Below are 13544 nucleotides of genomic sequence, written 5' to 3'. Positions count from 1 at the left end.
GTGAATGTAAAAAAAAAAGATACGTTCCTTGCAGAACTTAATAGTCTGGCAGTAGATATAGGTGACTCATTTAGGCACTTGGAGAATTAAATACCAAGTGCTATGATTGCTGAGTTGATGAGTGGGTAACAGCACAACAGTACTGTTGTGCTAACTTTCAATTTAAGAGTTTGAAAATAGTTTCCTATAAAAGGTAATATCTAAGTTGAGGCCTAGAAAATGACGTCTCAGTCTATTTGTGCTGCTATAACCAAGTACCAGAGTTTGAGTAATTTATAGACAAGAGAACTTTATTTTCTCACAGTTCTGGAGACTGGGGGGTCCAAGATCAAGTATCCCATATTCAGCATGTGGGGAAGGCTCCCTCTCTGCTTCCAAGATGCTGCCTTGTCAAAGCACCATGACTGTATCCTCACATGTCAGAAGGCAGAAGGGTGAAAGGGCAAAAATGGATGGACAGTATTCTCACATGGCAGAAAGGGCAGAGGGGAAAAAGGGCTCAGCTGTTTTCCTCCAGCTTTTTTGTAAGGCGATAATCTCATTCACGAGGGCGGATCCGTCATGGCCTCATCGCCTCCTAAAGGCTCCACCTCATAATCCTGCTGCACTGGGGATTCAGTTTCAATTTGAATTTTGAAGGGGACACATATGTTCAAACCATAGCAAACGAGGAAGGGTTTTCTAGGCAAAGAAGATGGGAGAACTAGGAATCAATTTTGGGGACAAATGTTCATTGGCAGGGGTGAGAGCATCTGTGAAGGGATAGAGGCAGAACAACCTATGGGGCTTCCGGGTCCTCCAGATATTACTGTAACCTAAGCATGGACTTGCAGGTCAGGAGAGATAAGAGAAGAAGCTAGAGAGAGAAGTAAAAGCCAGGTTGCACTGAGTCAGAATCATTCTTTTGTTGTTTTTGTTTTCTTTTTTGTGTTATTGATGATATAGGGTAAACAGAAAATAAAATCGGAAAATAATCTAAATACTCGGAAATTGAAAAAGGACAAATAATGAATGGGATATATGTTTGAATATAGAAAAGTACAAAAATGATCATTCTTAAAACTATAAAAAACTGGAAAACTCTTTTTGATCCTGGCAAAAAGTTCTGAACCCAGTGTTATACTTTACCTCTTATGCTGTAATTATAAGATTATAAAATATGTATGCATGAAGACAAAGACAGGAGGGCAATTGTGTTAGGATGGTGGAATATGGTTGAGTTTTATCTCTTTTTCAAAAATGTTGTTACATATATCTTCATTTAAAAATAAAAATATTAAACAGAGCAGGGCAATATTAGTAACTTCAGTGAGCCCAGGAAATGAGTTTTTAAATCTCCAGTGCTTAGCACAAAGTAGAGACTGCATGTGCGTGTGAATACATTAAATGTGTCAAGAATAGTCCTGAGGTTATTTGAGAGAATTACTGGTGGTATCCTAACAGCAGCGAACGAGTGTCAGGTAGGTCAGAATTCGGCTGCACTGCCAAATCACAGACAGGAATTGCAAGCTGATTGAACTTGCTGGAAAACTTTTATTAAGCAATTTCAGAATTGACTGAGCTATTTGACGTCTTATACTTAAAGCAGATCTACCAGAAAGAGAAGTCAACACTTTGACAAAATAGGGGCTAAAAATAAAGGAAGAATTGGGAGGGAGATTTGTTGCTTTTTTGCTTTTGGGTGGAGAGTATGAAAGGAGTGTTGTTTTAGTTGTTATTGTTTTTAAAAAATTAGAGTATTCTTAAATAAATATAAAACATTTTTAAGAAAATGTTTAAATGTTGGAGAAAAATCCTCCAAACTATACTGCATGTCATTTCTTGAGAGATTTATTTTCCGATTTTTTTTCATGCATATAATCATAAGCATTGTGTATAGATTTCCTTCTCTTCTATGGTTCCCACTTTTAAAATTGAATTTTTCATTTAATAAACTGCATAGTATTTCATCATATTGGTATCCTATAATTTACTTAACTTTCAGTCCTTTGCTGTGCATGGAAGTTTTAGTTGTTTTGATTTTTTTCTTTTTAAATTAAACCTTACTGTATATATTGCTCTTCTCTCCTTAGAGTGATTTTCTTGAAGAAAATTTTAGGAATAAAAGGATATTCTGGGTTAAAGTTTAGAAATGTTGTAATTTGGATTCCCTGCAAAAAGAATAATAGAAAAACTGTTTTCTTTTGCATCCAGCTAGAATAAAATGGGTTCACTCAGTCAGTCAGGAGTCTGGGATGAAGCTGTCATTCTCAATATTTTTAGCTCTACATTGTATAGATAGAATTTAGTAAAAAATTTTTTAGGGATGGGTGAAGATGGGCACGATAACATCAGTTAATAGTTCTTCATGTTGTTATCTCATTAGTTGCCATAAAATATGGTCTGAACTGAGATTGAGTTAGATTAAGTGACTGTTCCAAAGTCCCATGGAGAGTTAATGGCAGGCCTCAGATAAAATTTGTCTCTTAATTTCTAGATCACAATGCCAGGGTAGCCACGTGTAGAAATTCCAATCATTATATATTTTTATCAGTAGTAAGTTAGGAGTTGAAAAAGGAGATATTGACTGCTTGGGATCAAATACAGCTTTACTAATCTCTTGCTATGTGAATTTGATCAAGTCTCACAAGCATTCTGACCTTCTATTTCTTGAACTAGAAAATAGGAGTGATAATAGTAATTGCTTTGTAAGGCGACTGTGAACAGTAAATGAAATGATGCATATAAAGGATTTATACAGTACCTTCACATACCAACATTTAGTAAATATTAGCAAAATACCTAAGGTCCAGATTCTTTGACCTTTGAGGAAGTTAACTTGATTAACCTTCATCAATCCCTTTCTTCAAGGCAACTTTAGGACACAGAATATACCTTGAATATATTTGCAGTTACAGTTTCCCTATCTATAGCTTGGACATTTTGCGTCCCCAACACTTGTCTTACTTTTGCACTAGTGGTACTCTAATTTATTAGCAAAGTTATCTCTCCAAGGGGAGCTGCAGTGTTTATGCTATTGATGTGTGTGGCTCTGGTCCTGACCATTGTTTTAGCTCTTCATTTTAGATCTCAACAAGATTTCATTGCTCCTTGTGTATGCCTTCCAAACCATTTGAGGTGTTATGTCATTCTGTGTCTGTGAACTAGACATGAGTCATAAAAGCAAAATTGAATTAGACCCTTATTTAGCATTTCAGGCTTATTGCCTTGATTTGGACGATGATATACTTTCTTGTACAGAGTTACAGTGAATGATTGAACTACAGGTAATGCTGGTGAAGTAAATTAATAATAACAACTAATTATAGTCATATTGTGTGGCTGGGGAGACCTGTGATTTTAACATGAAAGAAAATAGACTGTGTCTCTTATGATCTACATTTATGTGGCTTTGTACCTACGATTCAGAAAAATGTCCCAGATGAAAAAGCCATGATGCTTTATTTATTAAGCCAGCTGAAGTCTTGTTAACCTTTAATATATTCAGGAACAAAGCCAACTGGATACTTGAAAACGTTTCTCTTTGAATTTAGTGGTTTCTTTATCATCCACATTTTCATCTTTAAATGAGTTAACTGGATACTTTCAAATAAGTTATGTTAAATCTGAAATACGAAGAAAATGAACAACTATTAATTCTTTCAGCCATTTGTTTCTCTTTTCCCATTTTCTTCTTACCCACACCAAATGCCATTTATTCCTATCACTCTACTTAAATGTATCAACATCATGGTCAGCCACTTTCTATGTATTGACAACATTAGTAGTCAAGTCTCTGACCTCCCTCATCCTGCTTAACCTTTCAGCAGCATTTCAGGTGGCTGAACGCCGCCCCCCACCCCACACACACACCCAACCTACCTTCTTGAAAATATTCTTTCCTAGATTTCAGGACATCATTTTTTCTTTCTCTTATTTTTCGCTGCCACTCCACAGTCTACCTTGCTCACTACACAAAATCAGCCAATGCCAGATCTCTACCGGAATCAGACTATTCTAACTGGTGCTTTGCCTCTGCTGTCCATTACTGTAAGTATGCCTGTCTTGCCTGTGACATTTGAGTGCCACCACTTGGTCCCCACCACCTTGGGATCCAGTTATTCCCATTGCATTTAAATTTTGTAATTGAGTGACTGTGGTTCCTACTGTAAGATTTGGCATACAGAGAAGAGCAATCACAGAGCTCTTCAAGGATGCAGGTGCTACTGTCACAAATCTATTTCACAAAATATTAGTGAAAGGTATTTCCTCTGGACCCTCCCATCTGGGATGAGTAGGTCTAAAGTGACTAATCCACATCCTAGCATCTCACAATCTCTTTAAGTCTTTGGATCCCTTCCTCTACATTAAACCAAGGGAGATCAGGATTTCCAGCTCGCTCACAGTAGTCTATCTTTTGATTCATATTTCAGCCAACCAAGCAAATAAACTATCAGAACCATTTATAACTCCCTGAGCTGTAACAGTAAATGCAGAATCCCTCCTTAGTGGGCTTAAATCAGTAAATTCAGCCTGATGCAACTCTTGTGTTCCTCCCACCATTATACTACAACCTTAATATCCATTCCCAGGCCTGTTCTCCAGATTTCTGCCCACATAAATTAGAAAACTTAAGCCATTCTTTTGAGTTGCAGTGCACCTCGTCATGAGTCACACTCTGAACCTCACCTCTAGGGGCCTGCCAGGGCTGTAGTCCAGTCATAGGTCTAGAAGCAAACAGACCTAGTATTGTGGGATACTAATGTAAAAGGTGTTGTGTTTTAAATTTCAAGTTCCACCTGTTCCTTGTTGTTACCTAAGAAAGCAGTTGATTTTCATATATTAACCATCTACTTTAAAAAAACATCACTTGCTGTGATACAATATTAGTTCCAGGACTTTTCTGGTTAATTCTTTTAGATTTTCTAAATAGACAATCATGCCATCAACAATAACAACAACAACAAAAAAAAACAGCTCTGTTTCTTTCTTTACAATATATATACCTTTCCTTTTCTTATTGCATGAGCTAAGACTTTCCATATAATGGTGAAAAGGAGTGGTGAGAGGGGACATTCCTTCTTTCTTCCTGATCTTAGTGGGCAAGCTCCTAGTTTCTTACCACTAGGTGTGAATATTAAGTATACATTTTTTTTTGTAGATATTCAAGTTGAGGAAGTTTTTCTCTATTTCTAGTTTACTGCATGTTTTTATCCCAAATAGGTGTTTAATTTTCTCAAATACTTGATCTGCACCTGTTGCTAAGATCATGTGACTTTTATTCTTTAGCCTGTTGAAGTGATGGTTTACATTAATTGATTATTAAAAGTTCAATGAACTTTGCATAGCTGTGATGAATTCTACTTGTACATGCTATGTAATTTTTTTATACACTGTTGAACTGAATTTGCTAAATTTTTTTATTAATTTTTACATCTGTGTTCATGAGAGATATTGGCCTGTAGTTTTCCTTTGAAATCTTTGTGTGGTTTTGGTATTAGCGTAATGCTGATGATGGGAATACTTATTAAGTATTCCCTCTCTATTTTCTGAAAAAGATAGAAAATTGGTATAATTTCTTCCCTAATTGTTTGGTAGAATACTATCCCAGTGCAACTATCTAAATCTGATTCCTTCTATTTTAGAAGGGTCTTAATAATTGAATATGTTTTTAAAAATATGTATGTATTGAAATCATTTATTTCTTCTTGTGTGAGTTTTGGCAGATTATGTCTTCCAAGGTATTGGTCTGTTCCATCTAGGTTATCAAATTTCTAAGCTTAGAGTGGTTCATAATATTCCTTTTTAAAAAATATAGGTTATAGTGATAACCCTCTTTTATTTCTGATATTATTAATTTGTATTCTCTTTCTTTTTCCTCTTAGTTAACCTCTCTAGAGACTTATTGCTTGTTTTGATATTTTCAAAGAATCAGTTTTGGCTTTGGTTGATTTTTCTCTATTGATTTCCTGTTTTATTATTTGTGTTCTTTATTTTTTCCTGCTTATTTTGGATTTAATATGCTTTTCTTTTCCTAGTTTCCTGAAATGAAAACAGATTATTGATTTTAAATATTTCTTCATTTTTAATATATGCACTGAATGCTGTACATTTCCCTCTAAGCACTATTTTCATTGTGTCCCATAAATTTTGGTAAGTTGTGTTTTTATTTTTATTTAGTCCATAATATTTTAGCATTTCTATTGAGATGTCTTCTTTCACTCATGTGTCATTCAAAAGAGTATTTTTTAATCTTCTCGTATTTTAGAATTTTCTGTTATCTTTCTGTTACTGATTTCTAGTTTAATTCAATTGTGGTCTGAAAGCAAACATTTTATGATTTCTATTCTTTTAAATTAGTCAAGGTATGTTGAATGACCTGAAATAAGGTATTTTGATGATTGTTTCATTGAGTTTGAGAGGAACATATATTCTGTGGTTGTTGGATGAAGTAGTCTGTAGATATCATATACAGTTGATTGATACTGTTGTTTAATTCAACTGTGGCTTTACTGATTTTCTGCCTGCTCAATCTGTTCATTTCTAATAGAGGAGAATTGAAGTCTTCAACTGTAGTACTGGATTCATTTATTTCTTCTTGCAGTTCTGTCAGTTTTTGCATCACATGGTTTGATTTTTTTTATTAGAGACATATAGATTATGGATTCGTGCGTATCCTCATTTCTCCATGAGGATCCAAGTTTCTGACCTCTATTATTGTCCTTCTTTCCAAAGGACTTCTTTGAATATTTTTTACAATGCAGGTTTATTGGCAACAAATTTTCTCAATTTTTGCTTCTTTAAGAAAGTCTATTTCTCCTTGACTTTTGAAGTAAATGTCACAGGGTATAGAATTCAATGTTGCTGAGTTTATTCCCAACACTTCAAATATTTTATTCCATTCTTTTTTTTTTACTTGCATGGTTTCTGAGAAGTTAGATGTAATTTTTGTCTTTGTTCCTCTATGGTTGGTTTTTCCCTCTGGCTTCAGTTTGGAATTTTTTATCTTTGATTTTTAGTAGTTTCTGTTTATTTGTATTTTTGACATTTTTCCTGCCTAATGTACTCTAAGCTTCCTGGTTCCGAGGTTTGGTGTATGACATTACTTTGGAATAATTCTCAGATGTTATTGTTTCAATTGTTTTTTGTTGTTGTTCCTTTCTCTCTTCTTCTGGCATTTTTATTATGTATTTGCTTCACATTTTGTAGTTGTCTCTTACTCCTTTGATATTCTGGGTTTGTTTGTTGTTTGTTTTTGTCTTTGTTCTTTATGCTTTCCAGTTTTGAACGTTTCTATTGAGATACCTTTGAGCTCAGGGATTATTTTCTCAGCCATGCCCAGTATACTAATAAATCCTTCAAAGGTATTTTTCATTTCTGTTACATTGATTTTTATCTCCATCATTTAATTTTGGTTCTTTCTTCAAATTCCTATCTCTTTGCTTACATTGTTCATCTGTTCATGCATGCTATCTATTTTACCCATTAGACCATTTAGCATATTATCATTGTTTTAAATTTCTAGTCTGACCATTCCAACATCCCTGCCATTTCTGATTCTGGTGTTTACCCTTTCACTTAATGTTGTCTTTTTGGCTCTCTTTTCTTGATAGCCAGATATGATGGATCACATCAAAGAAACAGCTATAAACAGACCTTTATTAATGTGGGGAGGGAGGAGAAGCATATTCTAGTCTTATAATTAGGTCTTGGTTTGTTTTTGTTTTGTTTTGCTTTGCTTTGTTTGCTTGTTTAGCTTTGGTTTTTTTGTTTGTTTATTTTGTTATTGTTTTGTTTTCATTGAAAAGAGTCTTGTTCTGTCACCAGGCTGGAGTGCAGTGGTGTGATTTCAGTTCACTGCAACCTCCACCTCCTAGGTTCAAATGATTCTCCTGCCTCAGCCTCCTGAGTAGCTGAGACTACAGGCATATGCCACCAAGCCCAGCTAATTTTTGTATTTTTAGTAGAGATGGGATTTCACCATGTTGGCCAGGATGGTCTTGATCTCTTGACCTCGTGATCCATTTGTCTTGGCCTCCCAAAGTTCTGGGATTATAGGCATGAGCCAGCACACCCAGCAGCTTCAGTTTTTTGTTTTTTTTTTTTTGTTTTTTTTTGTTTTTTTAAGGGATGCTTCTGGACTATGAACTTTAAAATTGATTTTCAGTTCCCAACCGACCTGGTTAGGAGGGAGAGAATGGCTAGAGTGAACTGGAGTTGAGTATTTCCCTTTTTTTATGTGAAGAGCTAGAATGGGCTGAAGATGAGTATTTTCCTTCTTTGATTTGGAAGGCTAGAGCTGACTGGAGTTGGTTATTCTTTTTGGGTGAGGGCTATTATGGTGGGGAAGGACAAAAGGAAGCTGTTAGAGCTGCCTCTACTGTGAAAAATAGTAAATTGAAAACAATATACATCCCTGGAGGGATTGTGGAGATTAGTGCCACCATTGAGGACTTGAAAGACACAGGGGTGGTAATTCCCACCATATCCCCATTTAACTCTCCCATTTGGCCTGTACAGAAGACAGATGGATCTTGGAGAATGACAGTGGATTATTGTAAGCTTAATTAAATGGTGACTTCAATTGCAGCTGCTGTACCAGATGTGGATTCATTGCTTGAGCAAATTAACACATCTCCTGGTACCTAGTATGCAGCCATTGACTTGGCAAATGCCTTTTTCTCCATTCCTGTTTATAAAGTCCACCAGAAGCAATTTGCCTTCAGTTGGCAAGGCCAGCAATATACCTTTACATCCTACCTCAGGGGTATATCAAGTCTCTGACTTGGTGTCATAATCTTATTTGGAGAGAACTTGATCACTTTTCGCTTTCACAAGATAAACATACTCTGCCACCCGGGCCTTATGATCCAGCAGATCCAATGGTGCTTGAGGTGTCAGTGACAGACAGGGATGCTGTGTGGAGCCTTTGGCAGGCCCCCATAGGTGAATCATAGTGGAGGTCTCTAGGATTTAGGAGCAAGGCCTTGCCATCTGCTGCAGATAACTACTCTCCTTTTGAGAGACAGCTCTTGGCCTGTTCCTGGCTTTGGTGAAAAATGAACTTTTGACTATAAATCATCAAGTCAACATGTGACCTGAACTGCCTATCATGAACTGGTTGCTTTCTCACCCATCTAGCCATAAAATGGGTCATGCACAGCATGATTCCATCATCAAGTGGAATTGATATCTATATGATCAGACTCAAGCAGGTCCTGAAAGCACAAGTAAGTTACATGAGGAAGTGGCTCAAATGCCCATGGTCTCCACTCCTGCCACCCTGTCTTCTCTCTCCAGCCTACACCAGTGGCCTCCTGGGGAATTCCCTATAATCAGATAGCAGAGGAAGGGAAGACCACGGCCTGGTTCACAGATGGTTCTGCATGATACGCAGGCACCATCCGAAAATGGACAGCTGTAGCACTACAACCGCTTTCTAGAATATCCCTGAAGGACAGCAGTGAACTTTGAGCAGTGTACCGCATTGTGCACTTTGCATGAAAGGAGAAATTGGCAGATATGCAATTACATGTGATTCGTGAGCTGTAGCCAGTGGTTTGGCTGGATGTTAAGGGACTTGGAAGAAGCATGATTGGAAAAATGGTGACAAAGAAATTTGGGCAAGAGGTATGTGGATGAACCTCTCTGAATGGTTAAAAACTGTGAAGATATTTGTATCCCATATGAGTACTCACCAATGACTTCAGCAGAGGAGGATTTTAATAATTAAACGGATAGAATAACCCCTTCTATGGACACGACTCAGATGCTCTTTCCCCTGTCATCCCTGTCATTGCCCAATGGGCCTATGAACAAAGTGGCCCTGGTTGGAGGTTATGCATAAGCTCAGCAATATGGACTTCCACTCACCAAGGCTGACCTGGCTATGGCCACTGCTGAATGTCCAGTTTGCCAGCAGCAGAGACCAACACTGAGCCCTCGATATGGCAGCATTCCTTGGGGTGATCAGCCAGCTACCTGGTGGCAGGTTGATTATATTGGACCTCTTCGATCGTGGAAAGGGAAGAGGTTTGTCCTTGCTGGGATAGACACTTACTCTGGATATGGTTTTTTTGATCCTGCACACAGTGCTTCTGCCAAGACTACCATCTGTGGACCCACGGAATGCCTTATCTACCGTCATTGTATTCCACACAGCATTGCCTCTGACCAAGGCACTCACTTTAGGGCTAAAGAAGTGCAGCAGTGGGCTCATGCTCATGGAATTCATTGGTCTTACTGTGTTCCCCATCACCCTGGAGCAGCTGGACTAATAGAGTCATAGAATGGCCTTTTGAAGTCACAATTACAATGCCAAGTAGGTGACAGTCATTTGCAAGGCTGGGGCAAAGCTCTTCAGAAGGCTGTGTATGCTCTGAATCAGCATCCAGTATATGGTAGTGTTTCTCCTGTAGCCAGGATTCATGGGTCCAGTAAGCAAGGGGTGGAAGTGGAAGTGGCACCACTCACCATCACCCCTAGTAATCTACTAGCAAATTTTTTGCTTCCTCTTCCCACAACATTATGCTCTGCTGGCCTAGAGGTCTTGATTCCAGAGGCAGGAATTCTACCACCAGGAGACACAACAGTTCCATTAAACTGGAAGTTAAGATTGCCACGTGGACACTTCAGGCTCCTCCGACCTTTAAGTCAACAGGCTAAGAAGGGAGTTACAATGTTGGCTGTGGTGATTGACCTGGATTATCAAGAAGAAATCAGTCTACTACTCCACAATAGAGGTAAGAAAGAGTATGCATGGAAGACAGGAGATCCGTTAGGGCATCCCTTAGTTTTACCATGCCTTGTGATTAAGATCAATGGGAAACTACAATACCCCAGTCTAGGCAGGATTACAAATGGCCCAGACCCCTCAGGAATGACGATTTGGATCACTCCACCAGGAAAAAAACTACAACCTGCTGAGGTGCCTGCTGAAAGCAAAGGGAACACAAAATGGGTAGTAGAAGAAGATTGTCATAAATACCAGCTATGACCACGTGACCAGCTGAAAAAACAAGGACTGTAATTATCATGAGTACTTCCTACTTCTTTTGTTAAAAACATGTTTATGCATGTATACATTTGTACTATAAAAATAATCTTTATTTTTCTTTTTTATTATGTGACATAAGATTTATTTACTTCACATTGGCATTTAAGTATTGTTAACTTTATGTAATAGTATTTGAGTTGGGATTGATGCATTTCTCACTGTATGAAAGATTGCTGTATTATGTTAGGCATAATTATGACCTTAGTATCGTCTTTACTTGAAGATTATTCTCTCAGGACATGAGTGTGAGTTCAAGTTGACAAGGGGTGGACTTGTGATGGTTAATACTGAATGTCAACTTGTTTTGATTTAAGCATACAAAGTATTGATTGTCTGTAAGGGTGTTGCCAAAGGAGATTAACATTTGAGTCACTGGGCTGGGAAAGGCAGACCCATCCTTAATCAAAGTGGGCACTATTTAATCAGCTGCTAGCATGGCTAGAATATAAAGCAGGCAGAAAAATGTGAAAAGAGAAAGACTGGCCTAGCCTCCCAGCCTGCATCTTTCTCCTGTGCTGGATACTTCCTGTCCTCAAACATCAGACTCCAGGTTCTTCAGTTTTGGAACTCAGACTGGCACTCCTTGCTCTTCAGCCTGCAGATGGCCTATTGTGGGATATATATATATATATATATATATATATATATATATATATATACACACACACACACACACACACACACACAGAATTAATGGACTATATATGTCTGTGTATGCATGCATATGATTATGACTCGGTCTATATGCATACATATACAGATACATATATATATGTATATATATATATGTATATATATATACATAGTCCATTAGTTCTGTTTCCTTAGAGAACCCTCACTAATACACTTACTCAAGTCAGTTAGACTCTGATAAAACCAGCAGGGTTAAGTTCTTATTAAATAGTTTCTCCCAAGTACAGATCTTGTTAAGAAGAAAAGAATGTTCTGTCATATATTTTTTTAAAATGGCTATTTTCTCATCCCCCTGCTGGAAACTCACAATTTTCTCTAATATTTACTGTGAAAATCTGGTTGAGCCTCAAGAGGTAAACTCAAGTGTTAGGGCCCCTATAACTGGGTTCTCTGAAGTTTTTGACTCTCAGATTTGTCCACACTGAGACTTCAATAGTTTATCAATTACAGTTCAGGTGTTCTACCCTGCTACTAGTTACCAATGCAATTTCTGTTTATGAGCCTTTAATCTAGTAAATTGTCTTTATTTGTTGTCTCTTCCTGCAATTTGGGAGAAAGCTGTTTGCCTTCAATCTTCACTTATTTTATAGATCAGGTAAGAGTTGTGATCTCTCAGTTTTGTTTTTTTTGTTTTTTTGTTTTTTGTTTTTTTTTTTTTGGTTGCAGTTTTGCAGTTATTGCCCAGGCTGGAATACAATGGCACAATCTTGGCTCACTGCAACCTCTGTCTCCTGGGTTCAAGTGATTCCTCTGCCTCAGCCTCCCAAGTAGCTGGGATTACAGGTACCTGCCACCATGCCCATCTAATTTTTGTATTTTTAGTAGAGACAGGGTTTCACCATGTTCACCAGGCTGGTCTCGAATTCCAGACCTCAGGTGATCCACCACTTCAGCCTCCCAAAGTGCTGGGATTATAGGCATGAGCCACCATGCCCCACTTATCTCTCAGTCATTTTAGCTTTTAACTTGTTGTTGGAATAAAGTGCAACTTTCGGGCTCCTTACATGCAGAACCAAAACCAAAAGTTGTCTTTGTTTTTGAAAGATGATTTTGCTTAATATAGAATTCTGAGTTGATAGCTGTCTTTCCCCACATGGTATTCTACTGTCCTCTCACATTATCTTCAGTTAGAAATCAGCTGACATCATTTTTTTTTATTACTCTGTATATATTATTTTTTTCTTTAGCTTCTAAGATTTCTATTTATTACTGGTATTGAACAATTTAATTATCATGTACCTTGGCATAGTATTCTTTTTAAATATTTCTAATCTTAGAGTGTGTTGCATCTCTTGGATCTGCAGGCTGATAGTTCTGCAGACTCAAAAAAAGTCTGAGAAAGTCTTTATTTCTCCTTGACGTTTGAAGAAAATTTTACAGGGTATATTTGCTATGAAAACCTGGTTGAGCTTCTGAAGGTAAAACTCACAGAAGTGTGAGGGCCCCATGAGGGGCTCCCTGAGTTTTTAACTCAGACTTGCCCACACTAAGACTCCAGCAATTTATCAGTTGCAGTTTAGGTTTCCTACCCTGTTACCAGTTATCTTTTCATCACAATTAGAAAGCTTTCAGCAAATATTTCTTTCAGTATTTTACTACCTTCCCTTACCTTTGGAGCTTCCAGTTGCATGTATATTACGGGGCTTGAGATTTTCCCACTACTCACTGATTCTTGTATTTATTTATTTTTTCAGTCTCTTTTTCTCCCTGTATGTGTCATTTTAGATAATTTATATTGCTACACATTTAAATGTGCTATTTTTATTTTTTCCAATATTTAATCTCATTAATTGAGTGTATGTTTCATCTCAGATGT

Source organism: Saimiri boliviensis, chromosome 12 (genome assembly GCF_048565385.1).
Source record: "Saimiri boliviensis isolate mSaiBol1 chromosome 12, mSaiBol1.pri, whole genome shotgun sequence".
Taxonomy (NCBI): domain Eukaryota; kingdom Metazoa; phylum Chordata; class Mammalia; order Primates; family Cebidae; genus Saimiri; species Saimiri boliviensis.
This window is presented reverse-complemented; position numbering follows the sequence as displayed.